The 15,240-nt window shown below is 40.2% G+C and overlaps 1 protein-coding gene across 5 annotated transcripts in view; it reads right to left on the bottom strand.

Annotated features, from left to right (window-relative positions):
• Positions 1-15,240, bottom strand: part of FAM168A (family with sequence similarity 168 member A) — a 240,514-nt gene that overhangs the window by 46,484 nt on the left and 178,790 nt on the right. The window lies entirely within an intron of this gene.

Genomic DNA, 15,240 nt, shown 5'->3' with positions numbered 1-15,240 from the left:
ACCTTCCCCACCAGCAGAGCAATTTTCAAGTAATCACACTTCTGACCTCACCCAACATGAGTCCTTTTAAACCAATTTGGGGGGTCAATTATTTAGTTTTCCCCATATGCAGGGGAAAAAAACAGGATTGCTATCTTGCTGGAAGATGCAGCTTCGATTCCCATGTCCAAGGTTTAGGCTGCCTGCTCACAGACCTCCCAATCTGTCTGAGAAGGGGCCACCCACCCCTCTGTCACAGCTCACATGTCATAGCTGACACATGATCTCTGTTTCCAAAGCTGTTTGGAACTCAAAGGGCATTTCCCAGAGAAATTACAGCATTAATGATGGCAAGATTCCCAGACAAGCTCACAAAATAGGGAGAGAAGAGAATGCCTATTTATTGAACACTTACACTAGATGGCAGATATGAGCATGAGAATAATTCAGGGAGCTTGTGAAAACAGATTGTTGGAAACCACCTCCTATGTTTCTAATTCCATAGGTCTGGGGGAGGGCCTAATAACTGTCATCTCTGACAAATTCCTATACCGGGGCACTACACTTAGAATCCACTGATATAAGATATAAATCAATAAGTCAAAGAGACTTTGGAAACCCACCACTGGGTCCAAACTCTCAAGCTTTCCAACATACCTGTGTTCATGACAGCAATGATGAGGGATGGATAGGTACAGGGATGGAGCAAATAGAATGTCTGTGAATGCATACTGGAGAAATGGAAAGACAAATAAAAACCACATAATTCTTAGAAACCATTCATGGTAGCTTAGGAGTTGTCAATGGGTTACAGGTGAATTGAGATACTAATTCCTTAAGCATATAGAGTGTCTGGGAGAAGTGGGGGCACGGCAGCTCCTGGGCAGCCTTGTCTGTTTATCCAGAGTTCTCCATAAATACCATCATTTTCTGTGTGGTACTAGTTTAAAGCTAACTGTGCATCATTGCTTTATCGAAGAATCTTTGGACAAAAATGTTTATTCCAAACTCTGAAGTCAATTTGCCAGATACTATAGACCTCTGAAAAAACTTCATTATTAGGGGCCTGATAATTTAGTCATTTATTCATTCAACCAGTCAACAGTCACTGAATTTACTTTGTATTAGGCACTGTATTAAGCACTGAGGACACAGTGACTGTAGGAGAAACAAGTGTTACAGACATATAAACAATTATAAGGCAGTAAATAATACAGACTACATGTAGCTCAGTGATTAAGAATATGGGATATCGGGCGCCTGGGTGGCTCAGTGGGTTAGGCCGCTGCCTTCGGCTCAGGTCATGATCTCAGGTTCCTGGGATCGAGTCCCACATCGGGATCTCTGCTCAGCGGGGAGCCTGCTTCCCTCTCTCTCTCTGCCTGCCTGTCTACTGTGAACTCTCTCTGTCAAATAAATAAATAAAATCTTTAAAAAAAAAAAAAAAAAAAAAAAAGAATATGGGATATCTAAACTTAGACTTGATTCTGGCTCCACTGGTTTCTGGCTCTGTGACAGGGAGAAGTTTTTCCATCTTTCTTGACTTGTGTCTATACCTATTAAAACTTTGGAAAATATGAGCGCCTGGGTGGCTCAGTGGGTTAAGCCGCTGCCTTCGGCTCAGGTCATGATCTCAGGGTCCTGCGATCGAGTCCCGCATCGGGCTCTCTGCTCAGCAGGGAGCCTGCTTCCTTTCCTCTCTCTCTGCCTGCCTCTCTGCCTACATGTGATCTCTGTCTGTAAAATAAATAAATAAAATCTTAAAAAAAAAAAAAAACTTTGGAAAATAAGGGTTAACTAAAATAATGATGAAATTGTTCTCAAAATGGGCGTAGAACTCCTGTGGTACTCAGCAATATACTAAACAGTAAACGAACAAATATGATGTACTTTCTTGGTAGGGTACTTACAGCAGAGAGTAAATAATTTAAAGTATTTGTTGGGGGCGCCTGGATGGCTCAGTGGGTTAAAGACTCTGCCTTCGGCTCGGGTCATGGTCCCAGGGTCCTGGGTTCGAGCTCCGTATCAGGTTCTCTGCTCAGCAGGGAGCCTGTTTCCTCCTCTCTCTCTCTCTGCCTGCCTCTCTGCCTACCTGTGATCTCTATCAGTCAAATAAATAAATAAAATCTAAAAAAAAATAAAAAATAAAAAAATAAATTATTTGTTGTACAGAAAACAATTATGACTATATAGTGGTGACTTAAGAGGAAATTCATATGCATTTTGAAGATAAGGCACAGGCTTCAAATAAATGTTAACCTTGGAGTTCCTGCTCTGTGCTATCTGCCTCCCACCCCCAGCCCATCAAGAGATGAGTTTGTTCTCCCCTGATGTCAAATACACTTGGGTAGGAAAGTTTCCAAAACACTGTGCATTGCCAATAATGGATGCCCAACAAATAGCAACCATTACTGTTAATAATAGACAGCTGTTATTATTAACACATCCACAGGAGAAACAAACTTATTCTGTAGTGTCTGGGGCATAAGAAGGTGTCCTCTTTACTCAGGTGTCCCTTTTTTTCCCAATCTCTAGACTTCTTCAGTTGCTCCCCAGAAAACCTTTTGATTCCCTGGGAAGTGCAACTCCAAGAAGCAGGCCAATCCTGCCCCTAAATGCCAGGGAGTTCTCTTCAAAACAGGCAAAAAAGAATGTTTCAGCACCAGCAAAGTTGCTAATGTCATCAACCTCCAGGCCTCCCAGGCCACAGTCTGCCCAAGCAGTTAACCCCCAGGATAAGAACAGTTAGTGAAATCAAGGACCCAGCTCTGCTCCTGACTTTACCTCATTTAAAAAGCTCTTACAAATCAATTATCTCCTTAAAGTCTCACAAACAAGTGATAGATAAGGTAGGTGTTATTATTCCCACTCTATAGAGGAGGAAATGAGGTCCTTCAAAGTAAAGTGACTTGTTCAAGTTATCAGTTCAAGGTAGAGCCAGGAGTTAGCTCAGGCCTTCTAACTTCTACCGGGGACTCTCCCCACTATTTTAAACAACAGAACTCATTCCAATGAGAATCTATATAGCATGGCCAAAAGCTCTTCATGTCCTTTATCAATATCCCACCAATTTTCAACTTTACTCATGGCCACAAAATTGTATTTCCATTGACTGAGAACAATAAATAACTAATAAAAAATTAAATTAAATTGCAGGAGCTTAATGGGCAGGACAAGGGCACTGGTGGTGGCTATGGCAATAGCTGACCTTTCACAGAAGGATATTTGTGAAAAAGTTTTCATGGTTTCATACTGATCTTGCCCAAGAACGTCAAGAGCTCTGGGGTAAGAAGCCCTAGGCTGACAAAAGGTACAGCCACCATAGGAGACAGTTCTCAGCTCACCTCATTTTCCCTGTTTCTGAACTCTTAAGTCCAGAGACTCCAAGAAGGGGCAAAGAAAATTTTGTTCAGGAAGAGGCAAAAGAAATAGATTAAGGGAATGAGTTAGCCAGTTGTTTTATAATGAAACAGAGCTCACAAAAATTTATAAATCAATGCCCAGAATGTTACAGCTGGAAGGGGAACTGCTAAACAATAATCTTTTCTAAGACCCTCTTCTAAGCCCCTCAGCCTGGATGGGAAGGGAAGACAAGAGAGATGGGCAGGTCTTGTCTGGTATCTTGAGTCCTTAGCAGCAGACCTAGAACTTACTTCCTCCTTGTGCTTCAAGACGTAGTTCCATGCTTGATTTCCCAGAAGGCTTTCCCGACACCAACCTCTGCCAGAGTTGTGGCCTCTCCCACTTACCCAGTAAGTTTTCGTAGCAATCTGTACATCTATTTATTATGTTAGACTCTTGGAACATAGTTGCACATCCCTTTGCCATAGCATTTGTCTCAGTGTACTGTAACTGTCTCCTTACATGTCTGTGTCCTTCCTCTTCTTAATCTGCGCTGGTTAAGGTGGGGAGTCCATAGAGAACCAATACACACAAAGGACACACAGTCACTTTATATGTGTCTTCACAAAACTGATAATCTTACAATTTGAAGAACAGAATGTCTAAGAAAATTGGAAGGTCAGAGTTCATCTTGAGCAGTTCATTTAGCTCCCTGCTATGGCAGCAGAACATTTTTGGCCAGATAAAAATCTTATCTGGAAGTCTAGTATATAAAATAGGCATGAGAAGATCTCTACTGGAGGGCAAGGGGGCACCCAGTTGGCTTACTTTTCCCTTTAACAGCTCCTAAAGCAACCTGCAGAGCAACCTCATTTTTTGAATGCAAAAACTGAGCCAAAATAAAACCATTTTATTCTAGGTCTTCCCCTCATTCAGCACAGTATAAAGGTCAGAGCTGGGTTTTTAAAATCTGGCAAAACTAATGAAATCTTTTATGACCTTGGAAAAGCAATTTAACCTCCCTTGTGTCAGTTTTTTCATCTAGGGTGGGCAAGAAGGGACTTGTCCTCCAAATACAGGGTTTACATACATCTTTGTTGATGACTGCTTTTGATGGCTGAGGGGCAGGCACAGAGGCTGGCAGCCATGGTCCAACCTCCACTGGCTGAAGTTTATTCCAGAAGATTTAAAGAAATGAATAAATAAAATGTGGCAGATATACTGTATGGAATATTAATCAGCCACAAAAAGGAATGAAGTTTTGATACACACTACAACATGGGTGAACCCTAAAAACATTATGCTAAGTGTAATAAGCCAAATAAAAGGACAAATATTATATGATTCCACTTATGTGAAATATTTCAAATAGGCAAATTCACTTAGACTGAGATTAGAGGTTCTAGAGGGAGGGGGAATGGGGAATTATTATTTCATGGACACAGAATTTCTGTCTGGGATGATGAAAAAGTTCTGGAAATACTGGGGATGGTTACACAACACTGTAAAGGTACTTAATGTCAATAAATTATATACTTAAAAATGGTTGAAATGGTAGATTTTAGGTACATTTTGCTGCAATAAAGTAAAAAAAAATTAAGTCTACTTATATTTCACACTTAAGGTGACACTTATAAGCTTACATGACCTTGGGCAAGTTACTTAATATAGATGGACCTGGGGTTCCTGGGTGGTTCAATTGGTTAAGCATTTCCCTTTGGCTTGGGTCATGATCCCAGGACCAAGCTCCACACAGGGCTCCCTTCTCAGCGGGGAATCTGTTTCTCCCTCTCCCCCTATTCGTGCTCTCTCTCAAATAAATATACAAAATCTTTTATATATATAATATATATGTAATATATATATAAAAGATTATATATTTATGGTTCAAATATAAATATATAAGGTTCAAATATAAATATATATATATATAAGGTTCAAACACAAATACATATATTTATATTTGAACCTTATTCCCTCATATGCATAATGATAATAGTTCTTCCTAAAAAAAAAAAAAATAGTTCTTCCTTATATGATTATTAAGAGAACTGGAGACAATGTCTGTAAAGTGTCTGGCACTCCAGAACTGACAGTCATTACTGGTAGCTATTACTGTAATAAGTATTAACAGCAACAGTAACATTATAATTAATATAAACATAATGAAAATATAATGATTAATAACTTAATCAAATGAATATTTAATAAATAACTAACCACCTGCTCTGTTCTAGACACAGGAGGTACATGACTGCTGTCCTCGAGGAGCCCACAGTATAGAAAGAAATCAAATAAATTAACAACTCCTACAGACAACAGGAAGCGAAGAAGGAGGAGGGGAATAATAAAGCAATACCACCACCAACATTGCTTTCTTTGAGAGAAAAGGTTGATCTTTTCTTTTCCTTTTTTTTTTTTTTTAATTTTTATTTATTTATTTTTATTTGACAGACAGAGATCACAAGCAGGCAGAGAGGCAGGCAGAGAGAGAGGAGGAAGCAGGCTCCCCACTGAGCAGAGAGCCCGATGCAGGGCTCGATCCCAGGACCCTGGGATCATGACCTGAGCTGAAGGCAGAGGCTTTAACCCACTGAACCACTCAGGCGCCCCAAGGCTGATCTTTTCTACAGAAGCAGAAAATCATTTTGTGATCCACGAAAGTGAATCAGTCATAAACAAACAGCAAATTAGTTTAATGAGCATGATTCTTACCTAAACAACATTTAGGTTGCTTTTTCTGTTGACCTCACACACAATATATCAAAGGCAGACACACTGCTTGTGAGTTCTCTCCAAAACCCAGAGAGACCTTGCTTGACATCTTGGTGGAGTAGGAAGAGCACTGCATTTGGATTTGGAGTCAAGTAAACGTAAGCTCTAGTTGCGGCCTTGCAATTTACTAACAGTATGAACTTGTACATATTTATTAACCCTTCTGAGTCCTTGTCTGTAAAATGGATTTTTTTTTTAAAGATTTTATTTATTTATTTGACAGAGAGAGATCACAAGTAGGCAGAGAGGCAGGCAGAGAGAAGGAGGAAGCAGGCTCCCTGCTGAGCAGAGAGCCCGATGCAGGACTCGATCCCAGGGTCCTGAGATCATGACCTGAGCCGAAGGCAGTGGCTTAACCCACTGAACCACCCAGGCGCCTCTAAAATGGATGTTTTAATAAAAATTTCTACGCAAGTGGGTGGCTCAGTGGGTTAAAGCCTCTGCCTTCGACTCCGGTCATGGTCCCAGGGTCCTGGGATCGAGCCCCGCATCGGGCTCTCTGCTCAGCGGGGAGCGTGCTTCCCTCTCTCTCTCTGCCTGTCTCTCTGCCTACTTGTGATCTCTGTCTGTCAAATAAATAATAAAATCTTAAAAAAAAAATTTTCTACCACACAGCACCATTGTAAGGACTCAATGAAATTAAAAACGGTAAAGAATTTCCTAAATTGTGGGACACCTGGGTGGCTCAGGGAGTTCAACTCAGGTCTTCAACTCAGGTCATAACTCCCAGGGTGCTGGGATTGAGCCCCAGGAGCCTGCTTCTCCCTCTCCCTCTACCTGCTGCTCCCCCTGCTTGTGCTCTCTCTGTGTCAAATAAATAAATAAAATCTTAAAAAAAAATTTTCTAAGTTGTAAAGTATTCTACCTCTTATTCATTATTATCAGGGGTCTTGTGGGCCCCTTTTCTCAAACTTCAGAGAAAATCTGTCATTAGAGAGTCAGTTTTTGTTTGTTTTAAAGATTTATTTATTGGGAGTGGGGTAGGAAGAGGGTGGTGGGGCTAAGGACGTTGGGGAAGGTATGTGCTATTGTGAGTACTGTGAAGTGTGTAAACCTGGAGACTCACAGACCTGTACCCCTGGGGCTAATAATACATTATATGTTAATAAAAAAATAAAAATTATTTTTAAAAAAGGTTTATTTATTTGAGAGAGAGCGAGCGAGCATGTGTGAGCAGGGAGAGGAGCAGAGGGAGAGGGAGGGAGAGAACCTGCAAGCAGATACCCCTGAACATGGAGGCCAATGTGCAGCTTGATTCCAGGACCCAGAGATCATGAACTGTGCTGAAAAGAAAAGTCAGTAGCTTAACCAAATGATCCAGCCAGGCAACCCACTTTTTATTTTTATTTTTTATAAAACCTTTTACATTTCTCAGATTTGACGTTTCTCTTCCATCCTTCCTACCCTTATCAGGCCATTATTACTCTTTCTTGAATTATTTATATTTTCCCCTAACTGGTCTTCCTGCCTTGTCACATACCTTCTCCCCAGTGCATTCTTTACATAGCAGCCAAAATAATTTTTCTAACTTAAAAATTAGACCACCTCATTCCAGTACTTAAAACCCCTTGATGACACTTCATTGCCTTTGGTTGAAATCCAAACTCCTTAGCTTGCAAGAGAAGGTTTTTATGACCTGACCATTCAGATACCTCCAGCCCATTTCCTACTCATCTTATGTATCTATATTTTTATTCCAGATGGTGGCTGGCAATATGTTTTTATTTAGAACTATAGTTTCACTAGAGATCATCAGGTCCAATCCTCTTCTCAGGTGAGGAACCTGAGGTCTCATAACTACCTAAGGAAAACACTTATTACAGTTCACCATAAATTCAATACCCAATTTAATTCTGTGTTTCCAGTACTCAGCCCCTGACATGCCATGAATACTAAGCATTTTTTAGAGAGATAGATGGACTGACAGATACTAAAGTTGGAATAGAACCCAAAACTTTGGAATCTAAACTAGTTCTCTTTTTATTCACCTTATGCTGCTTTTTTATTTTCCACGACACTCATGTGTAAAACATCTGGTATAAAGTTATGCTCTTATTAGGTCCTAAAGCATTGTTTTGTTGTTAGTCATCATTATAGGCATACTTCATTTTATTACATTTTACAAATAGTGCATTTTTTTAAATAAACTAAAGGTTTGTGGCAAGTCTCAGTATGATTTTGCCAACAGCACTTGCTCGCTTCATATTTCTGTGTCACATTTTGGTTATTCTCACAATATTCAAACTTTTTCATTATTATATTTGTTATGGTGATCTGTGATTGCTTATTAGTTCTTGCTGAATGCTCAGATGATGGTTTATATTTTTTTAGAAATAAAATTTTTAAATTAATGTATATACATTTTTTTCTAAAGATTTTATCTTATTTATTTATTTGACAGAGAAATCACAAGTAGGCAGAGAGGCAGGCAGAGAGAGAAGGGGAAGCAGGATCCCCGCCAAGCAGAGAGCCCGATGCGGGGCTAGATCCCAGGACCCTGGGACCATGACACGAGCCGAAGGCAGAGGCTTAATCCTCTGAGCCACCTAGGCGCCCCTATACATTTTCTTTTTTAGACATAATGCTTCTGCACACCTAACACACTACAGTATAATGTAAACCAGCTTTTTCTTTTTTTTAAGATTTATTTGTGAGAGAGAGAAAGAGAGAGTGGGGAGAAAGCAGGTGGAGGGCAGATAGAAACTTGAGCAGACTCACCATTGAGTGGGCTCCATCTCACACCCTGAGGTCATGGCCTGAGCTGAAATCAAGAGGTGGATGCTTAACTGACTGAGACCTCCAGGCACCTCCAAACATAACTTTTATATGCACTGGGAAACAGAAAAATTCGTCTGACTCACTTCATTGCAATATTCACTTTATTGCGGTGATCTGGAATGGAGCCTGCAATATCTCCGAGTTATGCATATATTTTACCAGTACCTGATCCCAGTACCTGGGGCAGGGATTGGTACAGAACAGACTCTCAGTAAATTTTGAAAAAGGAAGGGAAGGAAGGAAAAAGTGAGTAGCCGTCTGCCATGGCAAGGAGAGTCTGGGACAGGTGGCCAGTGTGGAAGAAATTGTTCTTGCTTTGTAGGTGAATGAACTGAGACTTAGGACATTTAATCTGGGCAATCTGTTGTGACTGGTCAATCCCTCTGGATGGATCAGATTGAACTGGGGGACTTTTCAACTTATGAATTATGTAGAGATAGCACAGATCCCCAGAGAAACTTGGTTTATAGGAAATTTTCTTTTTTTTAGAACAATCATAATTGAAGTCCGGCAATTCCTTTGAGCTTCTTAGTAAGGAAGAGCTGTCCTCAAACCTCCTACATTATCTATATAGCCAGGGTTGGAGTCTCTCTCTCCCTCTCTCTCAAATAAATAAGTCTTTAAAAAAATAAATTTTAAAAAATAAAAAATAAAAAACAAATTGGCAAGGATGTAGAACACTTGTGCCCTGCTGGTAGGAGTATAAAATGGTGCAGTTGCTGTGGAAAACAGTATTGAGGGTCCTCAGAAAATTAAAAACAGAACTGCCATATGATCTAGCAATTCTACCTCTAGACATATACTCAAAAGAAGTGAAAGCAAGGTTTCAAAGAGATATTTGTACATCCAAGTTCATAGCCAGTATATTCATAATAGTTCAAAAGTGAAAGCAACCCAGTGTTCATTGAGAGATGAATTAAGAAATGTGGCCTAAACATACAAGGGATTATTATTCAGTTTTAAAAAGGAAGGAAATGCTGGGCGCCTGGGTGGCTCAGTGGGTTAAGCCACTGCCTTCCGCTCGGGTCATGATCTCAGGGTCCTGGGATCGAGCCTCGCATCGGGCTCTCTGCTCAGCAGGGAGCCTGCTTCCCTCTCTTTCTCTGCCTGCCTCTCTGCCTACTTGTGATCTTTCTCTCTGTCAAATAAATAAATAAATAAATAATCTTAAAAAATAAAAAGGAAGGAAATGCTGACACATATTACACATAGATCAACCTTGAGGATATTATGGTGAGTGAAATAAAAGGACAAATACTGTATGATTCCATCTGTATGAGGTATACAGAGTAGTCAAATTCATAGAGACACACAGTATACAGAAAGGTGGTTGCCAGAGGCTGGGGAAAAGGGGAGAATAAGGAACTGTTATTTCATGGGTGTACAGATTCAGTTTTGTAAGATGAAAAGATTTCTATGTATGGATGGTGATGATGCTTGCACAACAATTTGAATGTACTTAATGTGACTGAAATGTACCCTTAAAAATGATTACGACAGCAAATAATTTTATGTTATATGTATTTTACCACAATTTTTAAAAAGTGGGACTGGGGTGCCTGGGAGGTTCAGTAGGTTCAGCAGCCAACTCTTGACTTCAGCTCAGGTCTGATCTCAGGATCCTGAGACTGAGCACAAAAGTGCTCAGTGGAGAGTCTGCTTGAGATTCTCTCTCTTCCTCTGCTCTCCCTTGCCTCCAGTCACATATTCTCTCTCTCTCCAGAATAAACAAAAAATTTAAAAAAACAAAAAAAAGGATAGGACTTAGTATCTAACTTTAGAAGGCAAAAGAAAAAGGGATATCAAGAATGACGCTTATGGGGGCGCCTGAGTGGCTCAGTGGGTTAAAGCCTCTGCCTTCGGCTCAGGTCATGATCCTAGGGTCCTGGGATCGAGCCCAGCATCAGGCTCTCTGCTCAGCGGGGAGCCTTTTCCTCCTCTCTCTCTGCCTGCCTCTCTGTCTACTTGTGATCTCTGAGTGTGAAATAAATACATAAATTCTTTAAAAAAAAAAAAAAAAAGAATGACACTTATGTTTCTGATTTGAGGGAATAGGTGAAGGATGGTACCAATTACAAATTGATAAAAGTAAAGAAGTAAAGATGAGTTACAGGGAAAGATAACAGGCTCAGTTTTAGACATGATATATCTGAGCAAAGTATGAGACATTTATGGAGATATTCAGAAGACAGCTGGATAAACTGGTCTGAGGCTCAGAAGAGAGGTTTGCTGCAGAGCTAGAGTTTATGAATCAACAGCCTACAGAGAGTAGCTGGAACTAAGGTGAAAGAGAAACTTGGCTCTTGGGCAACACCAACGTTTCCTGAGTGAGTGGGGATAGAAAAACTGGAAAGCAGACAGATTCAGGAACAGCCAGAGAAGAAGAAAGAAAAAAAAAAAAAAAGGAAAAATAAACAAACAGAAAAACTATATTGTAATCAATGAAAAGCAAAGATAAAGAAAACTTCCAGAAGGGATGAATCGGGAGCATCAGATGATATAGGGGTGCCAAATTACGATGAAGGCTGACAAGGGTCCACTGGATTCAACAACAAGGAGATTACTAGTAACCATACAGAGAACAGTTAATAAGAATTCTTCTTGGAGACATTTTTTAGTCATGGACGAAAAACTTGACCTGAGAAATCTTTTCTGAGTAGAGATCAGTTTGAGTATCAGAAGGGGGTTTTGTGGAGCAGTTGCAGGAATCGAAATCCATTTCCCAGGCTCATCTAAGATCCTAATCTCTATGGTGTCCAAGGTATAGCCAAGTAGGCTAGAGCAGTAAAAGCTCTTGCTTTGTAATGCAGAAAATCTGGAGTTTCAGCTTTGCTATACCGTGTGACCTTGGGAAAGCTGACCCCTAGTCGCTTCATCTGGAAAACAGGGACTATCTCTCTAGACTTGTTATAAGAAATAAGGGTGCCTGGGTGGCTCAGTGGGGTAAGTCTCTGCCTTCAGCTCAGGTCATGATCTCAGGGTCCTGGGATCGAGTTCCGCATTGGGCTCTCTGCTCGGCAGGGGGCCTGCTTCTCCCCCATCTCTCTCTGCCTGCCTCTTTGCCTACTTGTGATCTCTGTCAAATAAATAAATAAAATCTTTAAAAAAATTTTAAAAAATATGAGGGGAAAACCCCCACAAAAGTTCTTTGCAAAGAACAAACTAATCAGTCTTAAAACCTCTATCAGGTGATCTTCACAACGCAAGGTAAAGGGTGCAGGGCTTGGGCCACTGCAGAGACAGATATTCTTTTTTAATCTCACTAATATACCAGATTATTCATTGTATCTGCAAGTTGTCAGCTTAATTATCAAGGTCCCTCGGCTGAAAAATTGTGTCAAATACAAATATGTTTCCTGAATTGTTTCTAAGCAAAAAAAAAAAAAAAACAAAAAACTCTAGAAAAAAACCTGAAAATGACAGTGAAGTCTTTGAACATATCAATTTCCTAATTTTCCAACCTTGAGCATCATGTGTTTTGTTAAGGTATTTGAAGTATTTAAACAGACATTTGCCACTAGATAAAAGCAGGGAATTCATTTAGGGCCCAGCACAAGAGTGGGGGAGAGCACATGACCTAGTATGTGGGCCAGCAGAGGACTGAGTAGTAGCCAGGAGAGGATACAGACAAGGTAGAGTTTCAAGGATGAAACCTTGGTTGTTACTCTGTGGTAGAGCGACAATAAATACACAGACCCGAAATAAGGAGACCCAGCTCCAGTATTTCCTGCAAAAACACTTCTCCATCTAAAACGATAGGATACTTTAAGAGGTCCATCTGTTCAGAATTCTTTCTAGTTGGGTTTTGGAAACTTCACTACAAGTCAATGGCTGGCCCTGTTACATTTATGACTCTCAGCTGTCTTGTGAAGAATAAAGTTCTAATGCTTTTCTTTTTTTCTTTTTCAGATGATTACAAAGGCCTGAAAAGTTTAATAATTTATCTGCCATCACATAATTTTTAAGTGGCAGAATCTAAATAACAAACTTTGTTAATAACTAACTCAGCTGTGAACTGAGCACCAACTATGAACCCAGCATGGTATCTGAGACATCATAAGCATTTTCATGGACCTGTGAACCAATCATCTGTATACATCACTACCCCATTTTAGAGTTGAGGAAACAAAGACTGAGAAAAATTAAGAAACTTGCCCAAAATCCTACAGCTAATTAGAGGCAGAGCCTACATTCCAACCCAGATCTGACAGACTCCAAAACCTGTCTTCTTTTCAGCACCTATTTGAGATCTCTTACCATCAGAACATTTAAAGAAAAGAAAAAAGAAAAACTGTGAAGAATAATTTAGGTCTTGCAAACTTCTGACAGAGAAAGGTTTTGAGGCCTTTCAGAAAAAGAAATGCCCCATTCTGTAGAGCTCCCTGACATAGTAAATCTATGTAAAGGGTATTTATTAACCAGCTAAGGCAGCCATAATAAAATATCACAAACTGAGTGGCTTAAACAACAGACATTTATTTTTCACTGTCTGGAGGATGGAAGTATGAGATCAGAATGCCAGTCCAGTTGGGTTCTAGTGAGGGTTCTTTTCCTGCCTTGCCAATGGCAGCCCTCTTGCTGTGTCCTAACATGGCAGAGAGTGAGCTCTGGTATCTCTTCCTCTTCCTATAAGGGCACAAACCCCATCATGAGGGCCCCATTCTCATGACCTCACCCAAACCTAATTATCTCAGAAAGGCTCCCTCTTCAAATACCACCACATGGGGAATTAGAGCCTCAACATATAAATCTGGGGGGACACAGAGTTGATTACACTATCTATGCTTTAAGTGTTTTCAAGTATGTGAACATACTCTCTAAATTCTCTTCCAAGATGCATAAGGAGCTAATTATAACCACTTCATAGGACTGCTGCAAGTATAAAAATATTATCTGTAAAACACTGAGCTCAGTTTTTGGCACACAGTAAGCACTCAGTAAAGGAACTTTAAAAAAGAAGGAGACACAATACTGTCAACTGGCTTTAAGATAGCTTTTCGCTGGAATACATGCTATTGCTGTGATACTGCGACTTATAATAGGAAATATACATTTGGTCTTCGTCTTCATTCCTGGAACAGAGTTCCTAAAACCGTTGGCATTTTCTAAGTGATAAGAGCCATAAAGATACCCTGATATTCATAACAAACTCCTTTCAACCACACCTGACTTTATGTTAATGAGATGACTTCTGGAAAGCAATGGGGGCTGGTTGCCAGGGAACCAACAACATGATTGGAAAGTTGGAACTTTCAGTCCTATCCAATCCCTGACCTATGGGGAGAGGCAACTGACCTATCAATTGCCAACGGCGAGTCGTGTGATCAATTGTGCCTACATAATGAAGTCTCCAAAAAGGACAAGGTTTGGAGAGCTTCCAGGTTGGTAAACACATGGAGGTGTTAGGAGAATGGCACCCTTTGGAGCAGGCAAGGAAGCTTCAAGCCCGTTTCTACATTCCTTGCCCTATGCTTGTCTTCCATCTACCCATTCCTGAATAACATCCTTTTATAGTAAGCCAGTAATCTAGTGAGTAAACTGGTTTCCTGTGTCCTATGAGCCATTCTAGAAGAGTATTTGAACCCAAGGCAGTGGTTGTGGGAACCTCTGATTTACAGGCTATCAGTCAGAAGCACAGGTAACACCATGGACTTGCAATTAGCATCAGAAGTGAGGGCAGTTGTGGGAATGAGCCTTCAACCTGTGGAATCACATGCTATTGCCAGGGAGATATCGCAGAATTGAGTTGAATTATAGGAGACCCAGCTGGTATCGGAGAACTGCGTGGTGTGAGGAAAAGCCCCATACATTAGAACTGGTGTTGGAATCATTAACTGTGAGATTTATTTTATTTCCCTCTCAAATTTCACAGAGAATTTCAAATCAGGAGTTTTCCCAATATCTCTGTTCCCTGTGGCCACTACCCCATTACCTCTGAAGCAGATGATACCACAATGCACTTGAACTTCCATTTTTCCTTCTACTGCACTACACTAGCCTACCGGAAACTGCTGGCCAGGAGCAGCCTTCTAGCCCCTCAAAGATGAGGATCCCTAATCCAAAAACCTCTGAGACAATAAAACAACCCTCTCAACTAGCTTATCACTGGAAAGAGTGAAAAGAGTACATATTTTAAGACAGATCAGTTTACTATAAGGAAGCATGTACACTTTGAAAAAAAAAAAAAAAGACCTTTTTCCCTCATCTTTTGGGAGCAATATACACTGGGCAAGTCTTACAACCTGAACTGAACTACGAATTTCTTTAACAGTAAAAGACGAGTACTATGAGGTTTATATTAAGATCATAATTCATACATAAAAAGTACTTAGCATGTGTTTGCCAAATAATACTCTTTAACATAAC

Source organism: Mustela erminea, chromosome 9, assembly GCF_009829155.1.
Source record: "Mustela erminea isolate mMusErm1 chromosome 9, mMusErm1.Pri, whole genome shotgun sequence".
Lineage (NCBI taxonomy): Eukaryota > Metazoa > Chordata > Mammalia > Carnivora > Mustelidae > Mustela > Mustela erminea.
This window is presented reverse-complemented; position numbering and strand designations above follow the sequence as displayed.